This window comes from Lepisosteus oculatus, chromosome 23, assembly GCF_040954835.1.
Source record: "Lepisosteus oculatus isolate fLepOcu1 chromosome 23, fLepOcu1.hap2, whole genome shotgun sequence".
NCBI lineage: Eukaryota > Metazoa > Chordata > Actinopteri > Semionotiformes > Lepisosteidae > Lepisosteus > Lepisosteus oculatus.
The window spans coordinates 5084642-5107922 of NC_090718.1; the positions used below are offsets into that span (position 1 = coordinate 5084642).

The window sequence follows — 23281 nt, forward strand, 5'->3', positions numbered from 1 at the left end:
CTGATATTCAAGCACACAGTGTGACGTCCACTGTCTATTCAAATCTGCTCTGCAAGTCTTACAATACTTTTTCATATATCATCTCTTGGTTATTGTTTTGTGAGTGCTTGAACTGTTTCTCAGTAGAAATAAGACCAATAACTCACTGCTCCACGATGCACACTAGCGTCGATGCAACCTGTGGTGAGGCCATCGGGAGGGCAGAAACGCTCTGCAACAGGTAGGAGCTGTGGAGCTGTGATTCCCCCGAGCCAGTGCCCTCGTCCTCCCTCGACAGCGAACTGAGCTCCAGCGACTGGAGCAGCTACCTGCCGTCGTGGGACCTCCTGCAGATTGGGAATGGGTAAGGCAATTCGACACAAACCCACTCCTCTTCCCACTGCTTACACCCCTATAACAAATAGCTTCAGGGTGTTCAAGTACAGGATAAAGAGATTACAGGTGTTCCCAATTGGCTGAGGATACAACTCTCTCTCTGAGAAAGCACACAGAGGTGGACAAAGCAATTAAGTGCTTTTACAAGTAATTTCCTCTGTATCTGTTTTTTCTCTACAGATCAGAAAAGTGAATTGATGGCTGTTGGAAAGTGTCTGTTCCATAGGTAATATCCATGTCATATCACATGTAATATCCATGTAAAAGATGTGATTACATATCTTGGTATTAAGATTTTCAAAAATCCAAAAATTGATGTGATTTGAACTTCTTTACCATAGTAAAATAAAACTTTATTCATGGGTATTTGTCAAATACAGGCAGAAGGAGGTCCAAATGCTTCAGGTTGCAGAGCATCTAATATTATTTTTAAGATATAACTGATATACAATTATTTATAAAAGTAAGCAAAGTATGTGGAGTATATTTTCCCTAATTTAATCTTTCAGGAAGTAGGGGGTATAGACTTTTTACTTGAATGTCATTTGGATGCTGGGAACCCCCCGAAACTTGCCAGCTTTCATGAAGAAGTTCTCCTCACGTGGTTTCTTATAGATAAACATACCTCCCATAGATACATCATCTAGAATACAGAGAAAAAATAAACCCATGCTTTGAAAACTGGGTTTAAAATAGTATAATCTGGGTGAACAAATTAACTGATTTGGATGTTGGAATGTAGAATTAAACAAATTTTCTGAATAGATATAATGTTTGTGTTAAGTCTGATAACAATACATTGTAACCAGAGCTACCCCTAGAGAGGTATTGATGCTTTTAAGAAACTGTAACAGTAGTCCATCAGAAACTATGGAAGAATTTACAACCTTTATTAAACTACAAGGAAACAGTTGTAGTTATACTTGTACTAATAAATACTTAAGAGGAACAAGTAATAGGTTTATTCCATGCTGAAAAAAAGAAGAGAACACAGAGTTTCGGCCGTGGAGCCTTCTTCAGGTGGGTTCGAATGTGTTGGTGTTGTGTTGTGTTGACACACCTGAAGAAGGCTCCATGGCTGAAACGTGTTCTCTTTCTTCTTTTTTTCAGCATGGAATAAACCTATTACTTGTTCCTTTGCAGCCTACGCATGCTGACGCAGCTACCCACCTGAAATAAATACTTAAGATCCCTCTTGCAATCTCACAATATCTTGTCAAACTATTTTGGAGCGCCTCTTTGGGAAAACTGAGTGGAATAAAACATGACTATTGTCAAACAAATTCTGTATGAATAATAAGGTTAAGGAGGCGTCGTTACAAAATTCTACATTGAATTGACCAGGTAAAGATACATAGTATGCATAGATTTAAAGTAATATAGATGATAACTGTCTTATTCAAAGCAGCCCAGAAACCTTACGTTTGTTTTTGTTTTGTCCTGTTGTTAAAACACTCTGAATTGATCGGCAAAATGGTGTAAAGAAGGTTTCTAATACTAACATTTCTTGGAGAGAAATAGATGTTATTTTACTCAATACTGCTGAAACCAATATACAAATTTCAAAATTTATGATCGACTTAATCATTATACTTGCTCGTTATTGTATGTATAAATAGCCTAAAGAAAAGAAATAATAAAATATAAAATAATTATACCGTATACACACGAGGGAACGTCTCCAAATCATTTCTAAATATCGCAACATGAAAGATGTGCGTACCTTATCTTTATTTGCCTGTATAATGTACCCCGGGGTGATCTGTAATCTACTCGTGCACCGTATAGGATTTTTATTATTGCAATTTAAAATTTAAAGAAAAAAAAAGAAAAGAAAAAAACAGGTTTGAAAAGTCAGCAGCGTGAGCCGACTCGCCGGTAAACACACTTTCCAGCGGTGTCTGGAGTTCACTAATAACTCTCTCCCCTGAAAGACAGTTTTCCAGGAGCCCGTACTGCTTAACGAGCAGAGAGCGGAACCACACCGAGCACAAGTACAGACCGGTACTTGTATTTGAATTGTATCCTTTGTTCTTGTTAATGCTTATATAAAAAAAAAGTGACGCTTTGTTCGGACTTCCGGCTGCATCCTCGGAGATACCGCCCTCAACTTGAGTGACGCGGCTCTGGACTAATCACCGCGGACTCCCGGCTGCAGACAGGGAGACACTGCCCTCAACTTGAGTGACATGGCTCTGGACCAATCACAGCGGACTTCTGGCTTCTTTCGCGGAGATACCGCCTTCAATTTGAGTGATGTGGCTCTGGGCTAATCACCGCGAACTTCCGGCTGCTTCCATGGAAATACCGCCCTCGAACTGAGTGACGTGACTCTGGGCCAATCACCGCGAACTTCCGGCTGCTTCCGAGGAAATACCGCCCTCGAATTGAGTGATGCGGCTCTGGGCCAATCACCGAAAACTTCCGGCTGCTTCTGCGGAAATACCGCCCTCGAATTGAGTGACGCGGCTCTGGGCCAATCACCACGGACTTCCGGCTGCTTCCGCGGAGATACCGCCCTCGAATTGAGTGACGCGGCTCTTGGCCAATCACACAGCTTCAGTCTCGGGACTTGACTGAACTCCGGCGAGCGGTGACACTTCCGAGAAATGTCCACTGGGCGGCGACAGAGATACACGAGTCTATGGCGGTGAGTCTTAAAGCGCTCATTAATCTGAATCCTGGATTACACAAACCTTTCTTATTTTATCTCACTTTTAACATCACGTACGTAGCCTTCATCGTGTTCTCAGTCTTTCGTTGCTCTGTTAATTCATTCGATGTAGTTTTTGTCTTGTTATACTGCAGCATCTCTGCGTGCACGTCCCCTAACTGGCGTATTTGATTCTTTGACTTGTAATCATAGTAAAAAAAAGAAACGGGCCGCAGGTGTTTCAGGACTCAGAGCGCCTTCCTGGGCTCTGTGGTCGGGTCATGTGTCGCTCACAGCTCTGCAGGCACCGTGTCGTGTCGTGTTACAGCACCTTACTGTGCACCGGAGACCCGTTAAAGGGAGAAGGCGACCCTCTGCGGTGAAACAGATCCTTATTATTAATAACAGATGCTGCAGGTGTTGATTCTTTTTTTTATTTATGCTTAACAAAAGAACAAAAATTACAATACAAACAAGAGTACATATAACAATTCAAAACCAAAATATCGTCAGGGGTACATACTACTACATAAAATTCAAGTTGTGAAAAAAGATTAAACAAATTAAATAAAAATAATGTCCGCACCACTTTTCATTTTTTTGCATTTCAAAATAGTCTACAAATACCCCTTTACTTCCATTTTAAAATACTCAACCACAGGGTACCTCCCAGACCACTTCATTTTATGTATGTGATAACGTGCCAGTATGATAATTACATTTATTACAAACTAAATTTTTAGATTGTTTTCACTGGGGCTGAAACTTAAAATAATATCTTTTTCAAGAAAACAAATAATGTACATTTAGGCATGAAAGACACCACCTGTGTTCCAGAAAGAGAGAGTGCGAGTTTTTAGAGGAGCGAAGGTGTCGAAGGTAGATAAGAGAGAGCTTTTAAACAAGTGTAGAGGAACCCAGAGGAGCAGAGGTAGAGAAACAAGATAAGGAGGATAGATCAGAACTCATGAAGCTGATCTGATCAACTGAGCACCAGTTGTGAAGACTTACATTAAATCTCATGGCTGAAGAGAACAGCTCAATAGACAGAGAGGCCCAGCTCAAGGTAAGAGAAGTGAGTGACAAACGAGTCAGTCATTAAATCAAGGGGGGTCCTTTGTAATGTGTTGGGCTAAGAACAAACTGGGTCAGATCAAAGCATCCCAGCAGAGCTAGAAAATCCTTAGTTAAATTTGAAGACTGTGAGTCAAGATGTATATTATAGTGACCAAAAATAAGGATCCTCTTAACTCTGAGACATAAAAATTGAAAGTAAATCAGCAAACACACCTAGAAGAGCTTCTTGAGGCTTGGGGGTTCTATAAAAAAACTGCAATGATGTTACAGTAGGGGACAGAGACATTTAAAACAAAACCCTGAAAAGAAAAGGGCAGAGGTGCAGTAACAGGACTCAAACTGTACAGGAGATTATAAACAACAGTAACGCTCCCCCTCGGCCTGTGAGACAAGGGAGGTCAAACTAGCCGTTACCCTGGGAGGGTCTAATGACTGAAGGCGCCTGAACACTTGTCTCTTGCTCTCCAATCTTCCTGAACACAACTTTTCATCCCACTGACAAGTTCACAGGAGTGTGCTGACTGAAATCGGGATTAAATCGCAAATGTTTTACTCTAATTGCAGTTAGTTGATTTGTGTGAGGGGTGACCTTTAGTTTGAGTCGCATGAGACTCTCCAGCAGGTCACTGATCGCTCTGGTCTAGAGCTGTGTGTCCAGGAAGCTCCTGTATCCACTGCCCCTCCCACAAGCTTCCTCTCTGTCAGGCTGCCCTGAGAGAGGACTGGCCACAGTGTGGCGCCTCTGCAGGCTTCCAGAACACGACCTGCGGACACCGATTGTCTGATGAGCTGTTTAGCCTGGGGGGATCGTCACATGGGATTGAGCTGTATAAAAGGGTGTGTCAGAGCCTCAAGGAGGAGTAGTAGTAGGATTCTGTTTGGTGACTGTTTAGCTCATTAGATTATTCTCTTTGGTTAAAGCCTTTTGGTTTCATGTTTCATGTTTCTTTTGTTAAAGCTTGTAAACTTATCTCTTCCTGTGCTTTTGTTCACAGGTTTCAGCATTTCCAGAGCCAGGCTCTTCCCTGACTGATGGCAGCAGTGGGACACTGCCTGTAGTGGTCATGTGAAGTACTCTTCTGGAGAGGCTGCAGCCTGGAGCCCTGCGACTGGACAGCTGACCCACAGGGCTCAGGAGAGGGAGCCAGGCCTGAAGCACAGTGCCAGCACTGCCTGTGTCTGAGAGGTAGCAGACAGGAGCCCAGCAGGTGCGTGTGGGGCTGTGGCTCAGTCACCCTGGTGCTGGTGGGACTGGTGTGGGGGTCTTTCTAAGCCAGCTGCTTTTCTTCATCAGACTGCTGCTTCTTTCACCCATTTCCTCAAGAAACTGTCTGGGCAGAAATGTAAGCATGTCAGAATTAACATAATTGGCTTCTTGAGGTGTGTGAAGAGAAAGACATCAGAATGCAAGATGATATCTGACACTTTGACAGGACAGGATTGATTGACAGGGTCAAATTATTGTGGAAAAATAAAATTTGCTTCATAATTGTGATTTCTATAAGATATAGTAAACGTGTTTGAAGTCTTTCCACTCCCTTTTTTCCAAAAGAAAGATAGGTATTTGTTTGTGGCAGGGGGCTGGCATTTAGACTCCTTGACCTTCACAACCTCTAATTCAGACTTTGTGGAAACCAACTGGTTATTGTACTGCAGTTTGTAGCTGGAGGTGCACAGATGAAAATTTCAGATCATCTCTTCTTCAGGCATATGTGGAGAAAGACATCAGAAAGCAAGATGATTCCTGACCTGCTAGTGCAGAGGTCAGATCTGTCTGAACAAAACTGTTTGCAACAACAATAAATATATATACAAGAGTACATACTGTATAACATCATCAGGGGTCCATAATACAGTTGCATTTTACAATAAAGGGTTATATAAGGGAAATATAGACTGTACAACTTTCACGTTCTTACCTTTAGGAATAGTCTGGAGGCTTGTCCTTATGTCTGTTGTCCTATGTCTATCCACCCAGAATGCTTCTATAACTGTACATAATCAATACAAATGTGGTAAAGTTCCTGGGTTGCTTTTGCAAAAGACATAGCTTTTATCATCTGAATTAATTTTAAAGCTATGCATAACACGTGTCATTAAGGTGAATTTGAAATACAATTCTTTATGACACCTCCTTAACCTTATACAACATTTGCTTGGCATCATCCATATTTTATTCCAGTCAATTAGATTCCCAAACGATGTTTTTGAAACTAGTTTAATTGACAAGATATTGTCAACTTGCAAAAGGGACTTTAAATATTTATTGTGACTACAACTAAATACATCATGTTCTTGCAGTCTAATACAGGCTGTAAATTCTTTCAAAGTTTCTGATGGACTATTATCACAATTTCTTAAAACATAGTCAGTGTAAATATTTACTCATAAACATCCATTGTTTTACCCATTGCAATTTTTAACCCAGTTTTCAAAGCACAATGCTTTATTTCAAAACTTTATATCTCTATTATTCCAGATGGTATACCTGAGGGGAATGATTATATATGAGTCCATGTGAGGAGTATTTGTTTATGGAAGCAGCAGTGTTTCAGGGGGATCTTTCCAGCATCAAAAGTAAAAACTCTGTATCACTTACTTCCTGAGTTAGATCATAGAGTATATATCACAGATCTACAAAATAGTATAATTTGTTCTAAAGTCTTAAACCTTAAAGCCTCCTTCTGCCTGTGTTTGACAAATCATTATCTTTTCTAAGGTAATGAGTTTATTCCTCCAAATCAACTTTAAAACTTTAGAGTCAGCCTTCCTTCTAATTTAAAGTCAATACTTAATGTTCAGTACAGACCTTATTAACCAATTTAATAAGCATATTATTGCATCCCTTATTAACCATGAAGCAGAAACAAACATTTTCCTGGCAAGAACTACTGTCATAATTATCCATCTCCTTAAATGATTAATTTTACTGCTTATAGTTTTAGCGCTGAAATACAGCCTTAAAATTGCAATCTCTGCAGTATGATGAGAACCGAGCATCACTTCCCCATCGATTATCCCAGAAGTTCAAATCAGAAGAACGTGCGTGTGTCTCTTTTAAAAAAAGTCAAATCTGCACTTGACTTGCAATATAAAAAAAAAAACTTTGCAAGAAGTGGTAAAGACATCTGAATCAAACTCTCCCTGTTCCTGCAGGGTGGGGTCTATGTAATGTCATCACCACCCAGTCTCACCTGCGCCAGGAGCTGAGTCCCATACCTGCGCAGTGGAGACGCCCTCAGATAGCAGGTGAGCTCATTATCGCTGAAATTGTTAATTTTGTTTAGTAGTTATCTGTGGAATTCTGTATAATCCACGCTTGTCTTCCTTTCTTACCAATTTGACCAATGTGTCTTTTGTGACAGATCAGTTCATTTCAAACTCAGGTTTACTTCCTGTTATTTGAAATTGATCCCACTTTCTCTTGGTATCTTTGCTAGGATAGATCAGTTGCTGTTTTTACTAAATCAGTTCTTACCATACTTGAACAGACCTTGAGGTAGTTTTGTGCCCAATACAGTGCTGTATAGTCTTCCAGGAATTATTCCAGACTGTATTCTGTATTAAGTACAAATACTGTCTCCTTGAGTATGTTTTGATATGTGTCCACTTCACTGTAATTTCCACTGACCAGCTGAAATACAGAGCTGTACTGGGTCTGATCAGTGGCAGTAACTGTGCATAGCTGGTCAAACAAGACTGAAGTAATACAAGAGAAATAAAATGAAAAACAGAAATGTAAAGTAATTAAAACAATTGCTAGCGCCATAAATTATTCTTGTTTTTATCTGCACTAATTTATCACACTGTACAAATAATCAATCAGCCTCTTCAGGCTCCTGTTCAGTCTTAAGATGTCCATGGTTATGCTATAATCACTTTATTATCTATAACAGGGTACTTTTCAATAAAGGAAAACTCTAAACAAATGTGTTTCAATACTAGTGAAAGCATTCCAGACTCTGCACAGTATTTTACTCGGAGACCTGACTGCAGTACCTGATGCCACTGCTGTCCCTCACCTTCAGAACCAGCTGTGAGTTTCCGAGCACACAGTGTGTGACCTGACTGCAGATACAGTGTTATTCCCACATGAGCGAGTGGACAAGATCACCTGCAGTTTTCTTGCTATATTCATGCTAAAAGCTTAGAACGAGCTGCTGCTTTTGAATTAAATAACCATCTCATTGCACATAACCAAATCAGACCCTTCCAGTGAGGCTTCAGACAATCACACAGCACAGAAACTGCCCTGGTTAAAGGATAAGAATTGCTTTTTATTTACTATATAACACGTTGGGAAGCTGCTTTCAAAGGTGTAATATAAATTTTTTTTCTTATTACTACAGACTGAGAAATGCAGTAACTCCCAGCCTCATCCTGAGCACTAATACTAAAACACCTAGAACTCCTCATGAACGCAGCTGAACCCCAATCCATATTTCAATCAGTCAGCAGTGTTGCTGTATAGTGACAGTGCAGTCTTTCACAGGTTCACTGTGCTCTTCTGCAGCGGCTTAAAATGAGCTCAAAATAAGCGATTCAGATCACTGGTTCACATGGAAGGGCTCAGCTTGAGCATCAAAATACTGATTCCAAACATTCCCTTGAGAAAATGTTCTCCCAGCCTGTGGAACTGAGTGGGGCGGGACGCTGGAAGGGAGTGATTACTCCTGCTGGCGCTGTGCACAAACACTAAGAGTCTCTGGTGGAAGAACAGGGGCCCTGGCTCTGAGGGCTGGAAAGATTCAAAACTCCTATATTTGCCATATACTGTACAAAAAGTGTCTTGGAGTGCTTACTCATTCAGCTGTACCCAGTAACATTAGAGAACAAAAATAGGCACAAATGACAAACAGACATGGACAATAAATTTAGACAACGGACATAACAGAGCCAAGACAGGACATAGTGCAGACAGTGCAGTACCTTCAAGTTCAGGTGCTAATTTGACCTGTTTAAGATGCGGACTGCTTAGGGGACGAAACTGTTTTTGAATCTATTTGTCAGTGTTCTGATACCTCCTACCAAAACCCACGGGTGAAAACAGGGTGAATTGGGTCCTGAAGTATAGTCCGAGCCCGGTTGTGGCAGCGGTCAAGATATATCCGGTGGATGGAGGGTAGCTCGGTCCCAGTGATTTTCTGCGTGGACCTCACACCCCTCTGTGTGGCTTTTCTGTCCTGTACTGTGGCTCCATCATACCACGCCACACCGTAATACCACCGGTCAGGACACTCTCAATTGTATTACAGTAAAAACTGGTGAGTGTTGTCTTGCTCATCCCCCACTTTCTTAACTGTCTCAGGAAGTGAAGATGCTCGTGGGCTTCAGTGAGGATGGCAGCAGTGGTCTCTGACCAGCTCAGCCTCTCAGTGATCTGGAGGCCGAGAAACCTGAAGGTGCCGACGGTTTCGACTGGAGCCCCATGACTGATTATGGGTGTGTGATGTCCACTGCGCCTCCTTAAGTCCACTATAATCTCTTGTTTTGCCGTTGTTAAGTGTGAGGTTGTTGTTGTGGAATCACTCCACCAGCTCGTTTAGCTGGCTCCTGTAGGTGCTTTCATCATTGTTGCTGATAAGACCAATTACTGTGGTGTTATCAGCAAGCTTGATGATGCGGTTACTGTTAAATCTAGCCACACAGTCATGTGTAAATAAAGAATACAGGTGTGGGCTCAGGCAGCAGCCCTGGGGGGACCTTGTGTTGAGGATCAGAGGGGATGAGGTCTAGAGGGAGAACAGCCTAACAAACCACCACCTCTACCACTGTGCGCCCTTCTCCAGGAGGCTGGGAATGAGCCTGCGGGGATCAGAATGGGAAGGAAGGCTCTGGCAGGACAGGAGGGGAGGTAAGAGCACCTGCGTCTGGGAGGTCAGGGTGACAGCAGTGCAGGAGGGGCTGAGAGCCGGAGAAGATCCCAGTCAGACACAAGAGGAGTTTAATACCAGTAGATGAATAAAATGACTTTCTCAGTAATACAGAATATACAGATCTCCAAACTATACTCAGACACTTCACATTGAGACGTCGGACAAGTTCACCTTCAGACAGAAGAGCTTAACACAAGTGCATAAACAGGCATTCACAATAATCAAGGACAATAGTTCTCAAACCTAGAGTACAAATTCAGTCAGCTACCATAAACTGAGAATGAATTTCAAGTCAGACTGAAGCACTACTCAAAAATGACAAAGTCAGGATGATATCTAGAAATCTGTGATCAATACCCTAAAGATCAGAACCTTTGGAAAAACTCACAGCAGAATCGTGATTAATAGAAAACAGGCTTTAATGATGTCTAAGGAAGTTGTGACATCAGTTCCATTCAGTTATACAGACTGAAGTGATTGAACAGCCTCAATAAGTAACTGACAGGGTGATTGAAAGCTATTAGTACATAATTCAGAAGTGTTCAGTGAAAACAAACAAAAACAAACTTTCTAGAGAACAAAATTAAGTGAAATCAAAGCTCATTCAAATAACTTCCTTAGATAAAGACTTTACTACTAACTATACAGACATCCATTTTGAATCAAGTTGACAATTTTAACCCAAGAAGCAGCTGTACACAGTTGTATCTAGTTCATACACACAGATAATACCTCAACGCTGCTGGAGAAAGAATGGGCTCATAGTGAGGGAATCAGGAGTACATGAAAGGAGAATCTTTATTTTCCACAGCACTCGACATTTTACACAGTGTCTGAGTAAAGTATACAGAGCAACAGGGAGACAGCAAGAAACTAAAACAGATTGAACTCATACACACTTTCTCACAACTCCTGTGGCTGCTGCTAGGGTCAGTTCACTGCGTTGGTGGTCTTGACTGCAAAGGGATGATGGAAATTAACTCTGTGTGAATAAGTGAGAGCTCAGGAGACAAGAGAGGAGAAAATGAATCCATAACATAATGGAAACATGGAGTTCAGGGGTTTCAGTTTGTATTCACCTGGAAGATCAAGTAGAAACTCACAGGCTGTGTATCTGCAGCCTTCAGCAGTATATCTTTCATCTTCAGGAGGGATTGAAGAAGGAAATGACACTGGATCCAGAACAGTGAAAACAATGGAAACATAAAACATAAAACCTTTAAATATGTAGATGTTGGAGTGGGGAGCTGTATCAGTGTGTGTTGGCTGCAAGGGAACAAGATGAATTACACTGAAAAATAGACAGGATCACCTGAAAAAGCAAAACTGTTTCTCCTTCATCTTTCAGCTTGAAATCCAGATTTACTTGTTTGAACAATGAGGTAGAAGAGTCAGAGTGGGGACTCACCTGGAGTCCTGGGTGATGAGACTCAGGAGGAGGTTTGATCACGTCAATCCACAGCCTCATCAGACCAGGAGGAGACGAACTGTGTCAGAGGCAGCGCCGACAACAGGTATGGACCCGGGGTCAGCTGAACAGTGAGAGAGAGACGGGGGCAATCGGACAGAGGGAATGAGTGAGATTGATGGAGGAAGGGTCAGGAGACAGAGGGAGCTTCCAAGATGCCCCATCACAATCCTCCACGAGATCAGTGCCCTGAAAGTTACAGAGAGGGGAACAGGTATAGAGCACAAGCAGTCTTGGGGACTTGGAAATTTAATATTTCTAAAGTCTCTAAATCTCTCTAATATTTTGTGTTGATTCATTTTCAAACAAGTTTCAAGTATTCTGCCACAACGGGGCTCCATCTCTCTTAATTGCTTGGTTTGCAGCAGTCTGAGCTCTGATTTAGTGATGGACAGCTCTTCCTCTGAGCTGAGATGTTGATCACATGTAGAAGAGTGAGGACTGGGGTAGTAGTGGGGTTAGGGAGTGGACATGCCATCAACATCTGAACCCAGAGGGAATCCTTAAGACACACAATACTCCTGTGGTTGTCAGAGTTCATGTGTATCTTCAGCTTTTATTTGAAGAGATCTGGAACATTAGTGACAGAGGAAGAAGCATAGAAAGGTAAAATAATACATTGAGATAGAGGGAGAGAGGCTCTGTGACACAAGACAGGTTTAAAGTCAATTGTTAGGCAGCAATAAAACACATCCTTCACTATTACTGAGACCACGAGTCCTTATCGAGCTCCAGAGTGAGAGCTGGAGAGAAAATACTGAAACTTCCCTCTCGACTCAAACATGGTTCCCCTAGACTGCCCGAAGATGTGGTTTTGTGCGCGATATTGAGAGAAAGGAGTGAGGTCTGTTAATCAGCGTTGAAGAGCAGGGTTTGCAGGACATTAGAGGGGTGAATATTCACAGCATTCGCCCGACAGTTTGAAGCACAGCCCGGTGAAATAAGAATAAGAATAAGAAATACACAGAGAAAATTCTCACAAAACATTTCCAAACTATCGCGGGCACAATAATGTCATACAGGTGTCAATGCACAAAGTGGTAAAGCTTAAAACGCGTTTGCACACGATACTTACTGCCCTCTCTGTTATCCGGCCCTCGCGCGTAAGGAGGATAAACGGAAGGGCCAGAATTTATAGGCCGTGGAGCCACAATGACCAATAAACAGGCGAGACGACATCTGTCGTGGCCCCGCCCACCAAAACCCTTTATTAATATTCAATATATAGCGGCGATTTTACTACTAAACAAATTTGTAGTTCGTCCTCCCAACGCATGAGGGCGGTCCAACCCCACCCTCTGTGTCAAGGAGGCGGGACTGGGCAGCGTGACGTCTAGAATTCTGATTGGCTGAGGTCGCTCTTATTTAAATTAGCCCCGCCCCCGTGACGGCTTTTTCCGGAAGTTCTGGCAAAATTAGGAGCTGAGCGTTTGGAATGGCGTTTTCTCGATTTTTATTGTTTTTTGGCTTACTCTTTTAGTGAGATCGTTAGAACACTGTGCGGAAATCCTGCGGCGATATATCGGACCCCCTTGACTTCCAGCTCGTGAGTATAAAGCGATTTATTTGTTGTTTGCGTTTGATCAGCAAGATGGCGACGGGAACTAATTTGCATTTATTAAAATTAGAGGACGATCGTTTGTATTTTAATGAGCTAATTTGCATTTGTGTTGGTAATGTATAATGTGGTTTTCGCTAGAATTGTGAATCGAGAATATACTGTTTATACTAAACAAAAACGTTCACTTTGCGTAGGGACTAAAAAGTGATTTTACTTTTGTTTTATTAGTAAGACGTCGGTGTTGACACCCTCATTTGCATTGAAATCTGCATATTATATGTATATTATAATCAGGCATCAGCTGCTTGTGTACTAATGAGCTATTAATATGTATGTTGTTAAATTGAACTAAATTTAAAAGCAATTGTATTGGATGGTGTTTTTTCCAGATATATTTCGTGTTTACTTTGTACCAAACAAATACTTGAATGCATAAAAATGTTATACTGTTCATATTTTGTTAGTAAGATGTCGGCGTTAAAACTTATTTGCATTTATAATTGTATTAAACATTTTTCACGGTTTTTTCCTATATGAACTGTATGTATTTTTTTTATTTTTTGTTTTACTTTTTCAACTGGCAAAAAACGATTTCAAGTTTGATTTTGTAGTTTCTAAAATGTATGTTTACATTATACTGAATAAAAATAAAGTTCAAATTTATTTTAATTCTTGATGATTTGTCTTTCTTGAATAAGTTGTTTTCAAATAAACTGTCGTGATGCCTTTTGCATTGCTTTAATCTAAAATGTTTAAATGTTTCAGAGATTTGAAACATTGAAATTGATTAACTTTTTATTCTGTAGTTTACATGTCAAATTATGCTAAGTAATTATAATGAGTACATTGATTATGTATGAGTTAATTAAAGGTCTTTAACATTAAACAAAGCACTCGCAGGGCAGGGCTTGGAGACAGCCATTTGTGATTGGACTCAATGTCTTGTCAATCTTAAAAACACACCCTTTTAGAACAGTGTCATTGTTGGGGGTGTGGTGTTTTGATTGACATGTCTTTCAACCAATCAGAATCGTGGAGTATGACTTTAAAATCATAGTCCTAAGTCCTTTCCAATCAGATTTCTTGTGGGGCGGGACATGGGCGTGGTTGTAGAATTTGACCAATCATGTGAGGGTAAAAATTGTGGGGTGGGCTTTAACCCAAACATTTTGATTGGTCGGTATGACAGTGCATAAGTGACGCCCCTCATTAATAATGCACCACGCCCCCCTCATTAATAACACCACGCCCTTTGTTGGCCACACCCCTTCATTAATATTCGGTTTGTGTTTGTGTTCCTCCTTTTCTTTTGTTTTATGTTTGTGTTAAAATAATGTTACCAAGAAAACAAGACAGAACTCGAAATTCTTTATTGAGTGTTGCAGCATATAAATCAAAGACTGTTGGTTACAATGAGTTACAGAAAATACAGAGCACATTACAGAATCACAAGTAACCGTGTCTGTGATGGTGACTTCCTTTCCAGCCGCAGCAGTCTGGTCGGTGCGGGATGGGTTCTGTCCGGGCAGCAGGGACAGCAGCCAGGCGAGACCTGAAACACAAGAAAAACAGGTAAGTGACAGCGACAGCAGGCAGATGCAGTGAGGAGAGAGAGGCAGAGGAGCACAGGGAGTCACTCGGCGGTACAGAGCACCTTGCTTTGCGGGACACGGGCTCGTCCTACTGTCGGGAAAAGTGAAACTAAGGCTGCGTGGTTCTGACCTTCAAATGGTCTCCTGCAGGTGACGGTCGATGCTGACGCTACATTTTTGATGCAGGAGTAGAAGGCACACGACTTACGTTTTATTAATTTTAACATTCACTCCTATCTAAGGTCAGTGAGTTTCACAGAGACGCGGTTTGTTTGTGTGACCTTGGTTGTGGTTCTAATGTTATATGATTTAAAATATTTAGTTCTATGCACACCAACATTCTGCTGTCTGTTTTTAAGTTGGAAACTTTTGCTCATTTTAGGTCTGTCTTGGCTTTCTGAAAATGTTGCGCTTTAAGCAATGTGTACGACCTGTGGTCACACAAAGCAAGGTGTGGTTGCAGTGTACCGACATCACATCTGTCCCAGAACACTGCGGGGCTACTGAGCACCAGATCATACATGGGATCCAGGCTGTTGGAGAAGATTGGTTATAGAATAATTGAGCTCTAGTGAACTACAGGTAAGGGGCTGTTCCTAATACTCAAGTGCTCCCGATGATGAGATCGAGGTCTCAGTTTGCTCCCGCGCACAGGGACCTCAGATTCACAACAAATCATGTCAACCCCCTGCATTTGTTAAATACAGCAGGACTCGGCCTACGTCTAGACACAGTACCCACCACCAATGAACCACAACTTTACAGTCAAGCAATTTTTATTTGTGAGCAGGAGATGAATGAATCCAGTAGAATACAGTTCTGGAATTGAATGCACACACTTGATCATATTCAAGTACAAACAGTTCAACTCTGCCCTTTCAAACAGGAAAGATTGGGACACATGGGGTTGTAGGTCCCTTTGAGGCAGTAATTGCCTGCAGTCTGGACCCAATGAGCTCACTGTTCTCTGTGTGATTCGAGACACTTTGCACCTACAGAGGTGTCTATTCTTGAGGGTTTAGGGCTTTGGTGTTCTTCAGTATGTACACTGCTGCTCAGGTGGGGTGAGAGATGTGGAGTGCAGCTTGGCCATTACTAGACTGTCCACTTTTCTGCTGCTGCTATCCTGACTGAGGTGTTCCTGCTGAAGACGGGAAGTGTGGGGATTTATAGCACCTCCAGCTCTCACTTTAAATTATCCAGAACATTAGTCTTGCTATAGGAAAACATACATGAAATGGGGTTCAAGTCACAAGCTGTCAGAATTCAGGATTAGTGCCGATCAACTCAGTTTCCTTGCTGTAGTGAAAGAGTACTTGTCTAATATCAGGGTAAGGAGTTCTACTTCAGCTCACCGGAGTTACCCGTTCTTGAGGTGCTCTTGCTTGAAATGAGTACTTCAGCAAGAAGCATCATGCTCAGCTTGATTGAAATCTGCAGCCAGACTTGGACAGTTTCGGTTTTCTCCTGAAGACCTCATTGGTTGCACTGATCAGCTATTTTGAGTTATTGTCATGCTGCATGGTGAATCACTCTCCAGTAAGTATGGAGGCATCTTCTACATTAGAGACCATGTTACCGTCAACTACAGAAAGCATTCTGCTGCTGCCGCCATCATGAGCAGCATTAATACAGATGAGAGAACTAGTTGGAGACACTCATGCATCCCCAGGCCATGACATAACCTCCATCAGGCTTCAGAATGTGCTCAGAGTACAGAGATGAAAGGTTCAAGCGTGCAGACAGAAAGGAGCTGCAGATGCTCCACAGAACAGCACCTCACCTGTGAGTCATGGCCTGGCCTGGGGAGATCATGAGGAGATTTCTGCACCTCTACGCCTCCCTCAGCACTAATGTACTGGGTGTTGTGGATTCAGAGCCGAGAACTTCAGCAACACCTCAATGTCTTCTGCACTCCCCCCTGAGCTCAGATGTTGATCACATGTACGGGATGAGGATTAGGATCAGAGGTGGTGTTAGTCAGACACCATACATGTCATCTACATCTCAACTTGGAGGATGCACATCAAATATTCAGGTGTTGTGGCATTCTGTCACAATTCGTAATGCAACCAAGGAGGTCATCAGGAGGAGAACTGAAAAACCTTACAACGATCAAGTTAGCATTCAGCTTTCAATCCAGTGGAGCAGGACGAACTAACTGAAGTATGATCACCTGAAGACCAAAGTACTCAGTGGCAGCAGGAGTTTCTAGGACGATGACTGAGTGAACTCACTGGGTCACAGACCTCATTTACTTAAAATGAATGTGTCCCAATTACTTCAATATACAGGACTGAGGACAAAGGATGTTTTTACTGGAATATGATCAAACGTGTGCACAGAATCCAAAAGTAAAATAATCCCTCAAATTACTGTTGTGTTCAGTACATATTGCTTGACTGTAAAGCTTAAGTTGACATTGCAATATTCATGCAGGACACCTTTCAAATGAAACCCAGCATGATCTAGTGTCCCATTGTATCAATACACCTTGACAGGAGGGGTCTGAGTGACAGGGGCAGTGGCATGAATTAATGTGATCTGTTTGCATGTTGTGCTGTTAGAATTAATGCTCTAGCCCATGAGAAAGATTGGACTTTCTTTGGATGTGAGGGCAGCTGAAGCTCTTCGAGAAATGATTGTTCAAGCTGCAGTAAAAGCCTGCTTGCTTCCATGTGCTCAGTGTGGGAGCTGCACACGAACAAGTATGGGAGAATTCCCCACTGATAGGGACATGTATTCTGGCTGTGGAGTTCTTTCAACTGAAGAAATCGGCTACAATTACTCTTAACACGGTCACTGCAGAGTCCTGCTGTCTGAATAATGTTTACACACTAACCACGGAATTCACTCGGTCCAGCTCTCCAGAAAACAGCTCCTTCCCCTGCGACAGTCGAGTTCACCCCAACACAAGTGCAGCTGCCGTGTGGTTTGCATGCTGTCAGAAAGCAGGAACCATTATAAACTGAAAATATTGAACCTGGTTTAAGAAGTGCGGTGAATTAGCATCTTTACCTCAACACACCTTGACCTGCTGGTTAATGAGAACTTATTGCTTTCAGTCTCTGAGCCTATTCAGACTCCTGTTCTGTCTCAAGGTGACTCCACAGCCAGAACCTTTTTCTCGTCTCCTTCCCAGTGTGGGATTGACTCTTGCTTGTTGCTGATTTAGATTTCCTGTGAGCAGCATTGCCTCGAGGTGGATAAAGAGCATGAGTGGGCAGTGTAGTGTCAGTGTGGGAGCCCATCCTGTCTCAGGGTATTGCACTGTGAAAGTGGGACCTTGATCTAGCTCTGGAGTCAGAGCTACTTGCAGCCTCTCCAGTCCACTGCATTCCAGTTACTGTACACAGATCTATTGAATTCTTAATTGGTAGGATGTTGATACAATCAGAATTCAGGAGCTGGTTGTGTCATATTACCACAGTACAGTGCACTGGAAGGGCTGCAAATGGTGTAGCTCCGACTAAAACCTTTTTACCAAGTAAGGTTTAACCTTGTACTTAACTGAGCTTGTCAGGCGATGTGAACTCAAATCCACAGTTAATAGGATTTCTGCCCTCGGGCTGTGTGAGAACTCGCTGGTTAACAGCCGAGACGAGCAGCTCCGGGATCCGCCGCCTCTATTGGCCGAGTCTAAACGAGAAGGCAGGTGCGGTCAGTCTGCAATTAGACTTCAATCCGCGGCTTTTTAGCGGTTCCGACAGCCGGGTCGCTTCTTCGCCTTTAAATAGCGAGTTTGCAAACGAAGAAAGTTTCGAAAATTTACCGTTTTTCTGGGCGGACACTTTCGGGGCGCTTTATCACGACGGTACAAGAACACTGGGCTTTAAATGTGAATTATATTGAAACTTACTTTGATGGAGCTGTTGGACGGTCTGACTTGTGGCTTCGAGTCTGCGGAGGAAGACTGGTGTTAAACTTGAACCTACGGCTTTCATATTGATGTTTTTTCCCCCCTTTTTCGTTTTACCTCTCAAATACGCCTTTTTTCTCGTTTGTATTCTAGGCTTGTGGAGTATCCGGGCGCGGCTCTGGGCTTTAAGGGGCGGCTGTCGAGTCCTCCTGGCGTGGAGACCTGAGCGCATACCCACCCGTGTACCGAGTGACCGGAGCTCCGCGGCGGATCCACAGGCGAGTCCGAGTCTCTTCTTCCTAGAAGCCGAGAGACCCGGTCAGGAAAGCGCAGCTTCAAGACTCGTTTAGGACTGAAAACCACTTTCACAGGGGCTTCGTCGCTTACCGGTATCGCCCACTCTCGGTCCTGGCGAATCCAACGGTAGCGGGTCCTTGTGGTTCCGGACTCTGTGCAGCTGCGGGTCCGGCTGGGTTTTCATCCTCCGGAGCCGGTTTGCATGAAGACGCGCCGACCGCTCTGTATAGCCTTTAACTTGGGGAAACTCGTAGCTTGACTTACCGGTACCTGACCGCAGGACCCTGGAGCCCAGACGTGCGAGACCCGGTGTGAAGACTGAACCCCGGTGTGAGAGGAGAGAGAAACCGCTTACCTTGCTCTCGAAACGCCGGCTGCTCTCGTCCTGCTGTAAAGGTTAAAGCGAGAGAGGTAAAACTTGCTATAAACGAATTTCTCCTTGAACAACGTTGCTTGTTCTGGTGAAACCTGCAAAAAAGGTTTAGTGCATGTATGAGAAATTGAAACGCTTTTTGTTTTCGGTTTTCCAGCAGCCGAGCAAAGCGCCTGTACCGGGAGAGCAGCGAGGTACCAGTCGCGGTCTCCCGGCCGGCCGGCTGCCAGACTCCCCCCCCACCGCGGCCCCCACCTCCCCGCCCGTCTCCGCTCACGGACGCGCTCCCCACCCTGGGTCGGGACCCCAACCTGTAGGAGCTGGAGGACAGACCGCCCCTATTTATAACGTGAACCCCCTGATGAGCGCGAAAAGGACGAGAAAGGTAGCTAATTAAGAGACACCTGGGACCGAGATGGGACTGTGGATACCAGTATACTAACACTGCTGTGTATTGTAATTGTTTTATTGCTTTATATCTTTATTTGTTGTAATAAACGGTTGTAATTGTTACTTAGTTTGATTATTCTGACAGGGTTTGGGTGTGGGGGGGCGGGGTACAGGGGTGTACAAAGCCGTGGATCTGGTCCCCCTGTCAACAGCCACACCAAGCAGCTCGCAGCGCTACAGCCTCCGGGCACTGTCGCTGTCGGGGAGCCGGGAGGCGCTGGCCTGCGGCCTAGACTGCAGCCTCCATCCCCGCCCTCGCGTAGAGAGCCCTGCCGGCCCGAGGACACTCGCAGCCAGGTAGGTGAAGGATGACGCTCCGCTGTGCTGAAGGAACGCGTCCCGTCACCATGGTGATTGGTGTAGGGGGTGTGGCTGTGCTGCAGGGCGGAGTTCAGTGTTAATAGTGTCCAATCAGCGTGTGGAAGAGGTGGGTGTGAGAACAGCCAATCGGAAGAGCGCAAGTTCAAGCTGAGAGAAAAATAACAGCCGAGCCAGGCGGGTCTCGAACCCGGGGCTCCGGGGTGGAGATGTATGAGTCGGGGTTTAAGCTGAGTGAGCTATACTTCCTGCCAAATCTGACAGACCTCCGCGGACATATTTATCTGTTCAAATCTCGCTAAACGAAAAAAAATAATTAAAAAAAATAAAAAAGTATCCCTCCTCTTGCGATTCTAACAGTAGTATCTCTGCTCATCTACTTTGTTGCGGGATTTTTCAAAAAATGCTTTGGGATGTGCCCCAAAGAGACCCGGGGATTTGAACCCAGACTCTCACCTCCTGCAGCCCGGCGCCCTACAGGACGAGCCACAGTGCCGGGAGACGATAGAGCCCCCCCTTCAAACACAAAACCTTTAAAACTGCGATTCACTCGTCCCGCTCTCAACAGCCCCCCTTCTGTAATAACGACAGCTCTGCTGGCTGAGAAGTATTTTATATTCATGATGTTCTTGCATATTACAGGTACTTGGAGCTGCCCTGAGTCCTGCTGTGATCCTGCACACTGTTCAGGGTGGGTGTCAGTCCTGCCTACGGCACAGGACTCTGCTTCACTGTGAGCTGTGTTTCAGGGAGTCTCTGTGCTCCCCCTCGCCTGCCTGCAGGTATATCTGACTTTGCTGTGTAGAACACAGTTAGACTTGTATTGCATGCGGATAATTACGCTTTACTCTTCCAGTGTTCCCCATGAGATCCCCGTCCGTCAACAGGCACAGAGCTCATATCAGAAGTTCCCCCGAAACTCTTCGATTTCAGCCACGGACACTGGAAAGAAAGCCTGAGTGTACGACAATAAAAAACAAGAGACTCAATGTTTGATTGGTAGTGTTTTATTACGTGGAACAACAGTACAGTATTTAAATAAAGTATCAGAATGAAGGAGCGAAGGGACAGCCGGCTGATATCGGTGTCCATTCCAGAGGCTGAGTACAGATTCTCCAGAGGCCGGCCCTGAGAAAATACCCACAGCAGTGTAGGAGCAGCTCAGACAGAGGGATCAAAGAGCACAACACAGTTCACTACAACTGAGATCATCTGCTGTCCAGCACAACACCTCCCACCACCATTACATATCGAGTTAGCAAGTGTAAGAATAAACAGAGAAAGAGACCATACAAACATCACATACAGCAAACCGACGAGATCTAGAAGAGACTGAGTGTAAGATCTGTACAGGCATAATATACATAAACACCAAGTCAAAATCTATATTGTTTGTAAGCACATTCTAGGACGAAGAAAATAAACATTAATGGTTTAACAACTAAAAAATCAACACACACAAGTCAACATGATATTTCTGTCTGCCCTCTAGATCTCTCATGTACACGGTACAGCATTAGAGAGAGAGACTGGAGCAAATCCAGCTGGTTACTGGTTAAAGTAGACCAAACAAACACCTCTTCAGCTGTTGCTGATATAACAACACCTGGATCAACTGCAGACACACCAACCTCTCTAGGCCACGGACTGGACAGCCCTGTCTTGCTCCTTCTTTTAAAGACGAGCTCTTCATCACCATCGTCTTCTGCAAGAAGGGTCACGATCACTGAAGCACAACGTGTCTGAAACAAATAAACTGCCCACAGCAACTCGTGCAACGTAGCGCCCTGAACACATTCCGATGAACAAGATACGAGGCAAACACGTTCGCAGCGACGGCAGAAAAGGCCGCCACAGACTTAAATAAAGAAGGGCCGGACCGATTAAACATTTCTCTTTGCTAAAGAGATGATTACACGAGCGGAAGAACAACACGCTTAAAGTTCCCGCCCCCCTCATGGATCTTGCAGTTTATTGGTCAAACTGGGCCGAAACTGCGCTGGATTCTGATTGGCTGTGGATCTCCCACTCATTAGCATACGGCTTAGACACCAGTCACATGATCCGGGTGTTCCGTACCCCAGCAACCCTCACTCCAACACTGTGAAACCGCCCTCCGTAGAATCGTTTTTAGCACCATCGCCGCCAGGTGGTCATGAATTGGAAGTGACACCCTGTACTGTAAGGAGTTCAAAAGGCGCAATTTATTCTTACTTCATTTCCATTTCTCTGCTACACGAGTCTACGGAGGGCGGTTTCACAGTGTTGGAGTGAGGGTTGCAGAGGCACTGAACACCCGGATCATGTGACTGGTGTCTAAGCCGTATGCTAATGAGTGGGAGATCCACAGCCAATCAGAGTCCAGCGCAGTTTCGGCCCAGTTTGACCAATAAACTGCAAGATCCATGAGGGGGGCGGGAACTTTAAGCGTGTTGTTCTTCCGCTCGTGTAATCATCGAGGATTGTGTTTTAGCAAAGAGAAATGTTTAATCGGTTCGGCCCTTCTTTATTTAAGTCTGTGGCGGCCTTTTCTGCCGTCGCTGCGAACGTGTTTGCCTCGTATCTTGTTCATCGGAATGTGTTCAGGGCGCTACGTTGCACGAGTTGCTGTGGGCAGTTTATTTGTTTCAGACACGTTGTGCTTCAGTGATCGTGACCCTTCTTGCAGAAGACGATGGTGATGAAGAGCTCGTCTTTAAAAGAAGGAGCAAGACAGGGCTGTCCAGTCCGTGGCCTAGAGAGGTTGGTGTGTCTGCAGTTGATCCAGGTGTTGTTATATCAGCAACAGCTGAAGAGGTGTTTGTTTGGTCTACTTTAACCAGTAACCAGCTGGATTTGCTCCAGTCTCTCTCTCTAATGCTGTACCGTGTACATGAGAGATCTAGAGGGCAGACAGAAATATCATGTTGACTTGTGTGTGTTGATTTTTTAGTTGTTAAACCATTAATGTTTATTTTCTTCGTCCTAGAATGTGCTTACAAACAATATAGATTTTGACTTGGTGTTTATGTATATTATGCCTGTACAGATCTTACACTCAGTCTCTTCTAGATCTCGTCGGTTTGCTGTATGTGATGTTTGTATGGTCTCTTTCTCTGTTTATTCTTACACTTGCTAACTCGATATGTAATGGTGGTGGGAGGTGTTGTGCTGGACAGCAGATGATCTCAGTTGTAGTGAACTGTGTTGTGCTCTTTGATCCCTCTGTCTGAGCTGCTCCTACACTGCTGTGGGTATTTTCTCAGGGCCGGCCTCTGGAGAATCTGTACTCAGCCTCTGGAATGGACACCGATATCAGCCGGCTGTCCCTTCGCTCCTTCATTCTGATACTTTATTTAAATACTGTACTGTTGTTCCACGTAATAAAACACTACCAATCAAA

General features: G+C 43.7%; 6 long non-coding RNA genes across 17 annotated transcripts; 3 read left to right on the forward strand and 3 right to left on the reverse strand.

Moving 5' to 3' along the window:
- Window positions 1–559: 559 nt before the first annotated feature.
- Window positions 560–9541, forward strand: LOC138224908 (uncharacterized). 2 transcript variants are annotated; one of them, XR_011183379.1, is made up of 4 exons: window positions 560–601; window positions 7262–7354; window positions 8051–8141; window positions 9414–9541. It is a non-coding gene; the product is annotated as an uncharacterized lncRNA (long non-coding RNA). The 2 variants fall into 2 exon arrangements; XR_011183378.1 differs by lacking the exon at window positions 560–601 and adding an exon at window positions 5049–5313.
- Window positions 9542–9880: 339 nt separating this feature from the next.
- LOC138224903 (uncharacterized) lies at window positions 9881–20888 on the forward strand. Of its 8 annotated transcripts, XR_011183364.1 has the most exons (10): window positions 9881–9959; window positions 11330–11495; window positions 12930–12995; window positions 14497–14582; window positions 14985–15184; window positions 18615–19169; window positions 19289–19516; window positions 19667–19878; window positions 20542–20681; window positions 20756–20888. It is a non-coding gene; the product is annotated as an uncharacterized lncRNA (long non-coding RNA). The 8 variants fall into 8 exon arrangements; XR_011183370.1 differs by lacking the exons at window positions 9881–9959; window positions 11330–11495 and having other exon boundaries at window positions 12803–12995; window positions 18615–18739; window positions 19039–19169; XR_011183363.1 differs by lacking the exons at window positions 9881–9959; window positions 11330–11495 and having other exon boundaries at window positions 12812–12995.
- Window positions 10072–12749, reverse strand: LOC138224905 (uncharacterized). Of its 3 annotated transcripts, none has more exons than XR_011183375.1 (4): window positions 12525–12749; window positions 11390–11513; window positions 11061–11153; window positions 10072–10963 (listed from the first exon to the last, which is right to left on the reverse strand). It is a non-coding gene; the product is annotated as an uncharacterized lncRNA (long non-coding RNA). The 3 variants fall into 3 exon arrangements; XR_011183374.1 differs by having other exon boundaries at window positions 10072–10937; window positions 12525–12747; XR_011183373.1 differs by having other exon boundaries at window positions 10072–11153; window positions 12525–12741.
- LOC107075600 (uncharacterized) lies at window positions 14378–18670 on the reverse strand. 2 transcript variants are annotated; one of them, XR_011183372.1, is made up of 5 exons: window positions 18579–18670; window positions 18462–18502; window positions 18114–18241; window positions 17445–17543; window positions 14378–14562 (listed from the first exon to the last, which is right to left on the reverse strand). It is a non-coding gene; the product is annotated as an uncharacterized lncRNA (long non-coding RNA). The 2 variants fall into 2 exon arrangements; XR_001477113.2 differs by lacking the exon at window positions 17445–17543.
- A 2-nt stretch (window positions 20889–20890) lies between the features above and the next one.
- LOC138224907 (uncharacterized) lies at window positions 20891–22181 on the reverse strand. The gene is made up of 2 exons (XR_011183377.1): window positions 21531–22181; window positions 20891–21027 (listed from the first exon to the last, which is right to left on the reverse strand). It is a non-coding gene; the product is annotated as an uncharacterized lncRNA (long non-coding RNA).
- LOC138224906 (uncharacterized) lies at window positions 22079–23281 on the forward strand. The gene is made up of 2 exons (XR_011183376.1): window positions 22079–22641; window positions 23145–23281. It is a non-coding gene; the product is annotated as an uncharacterized lncRNA (long non-coding RNA).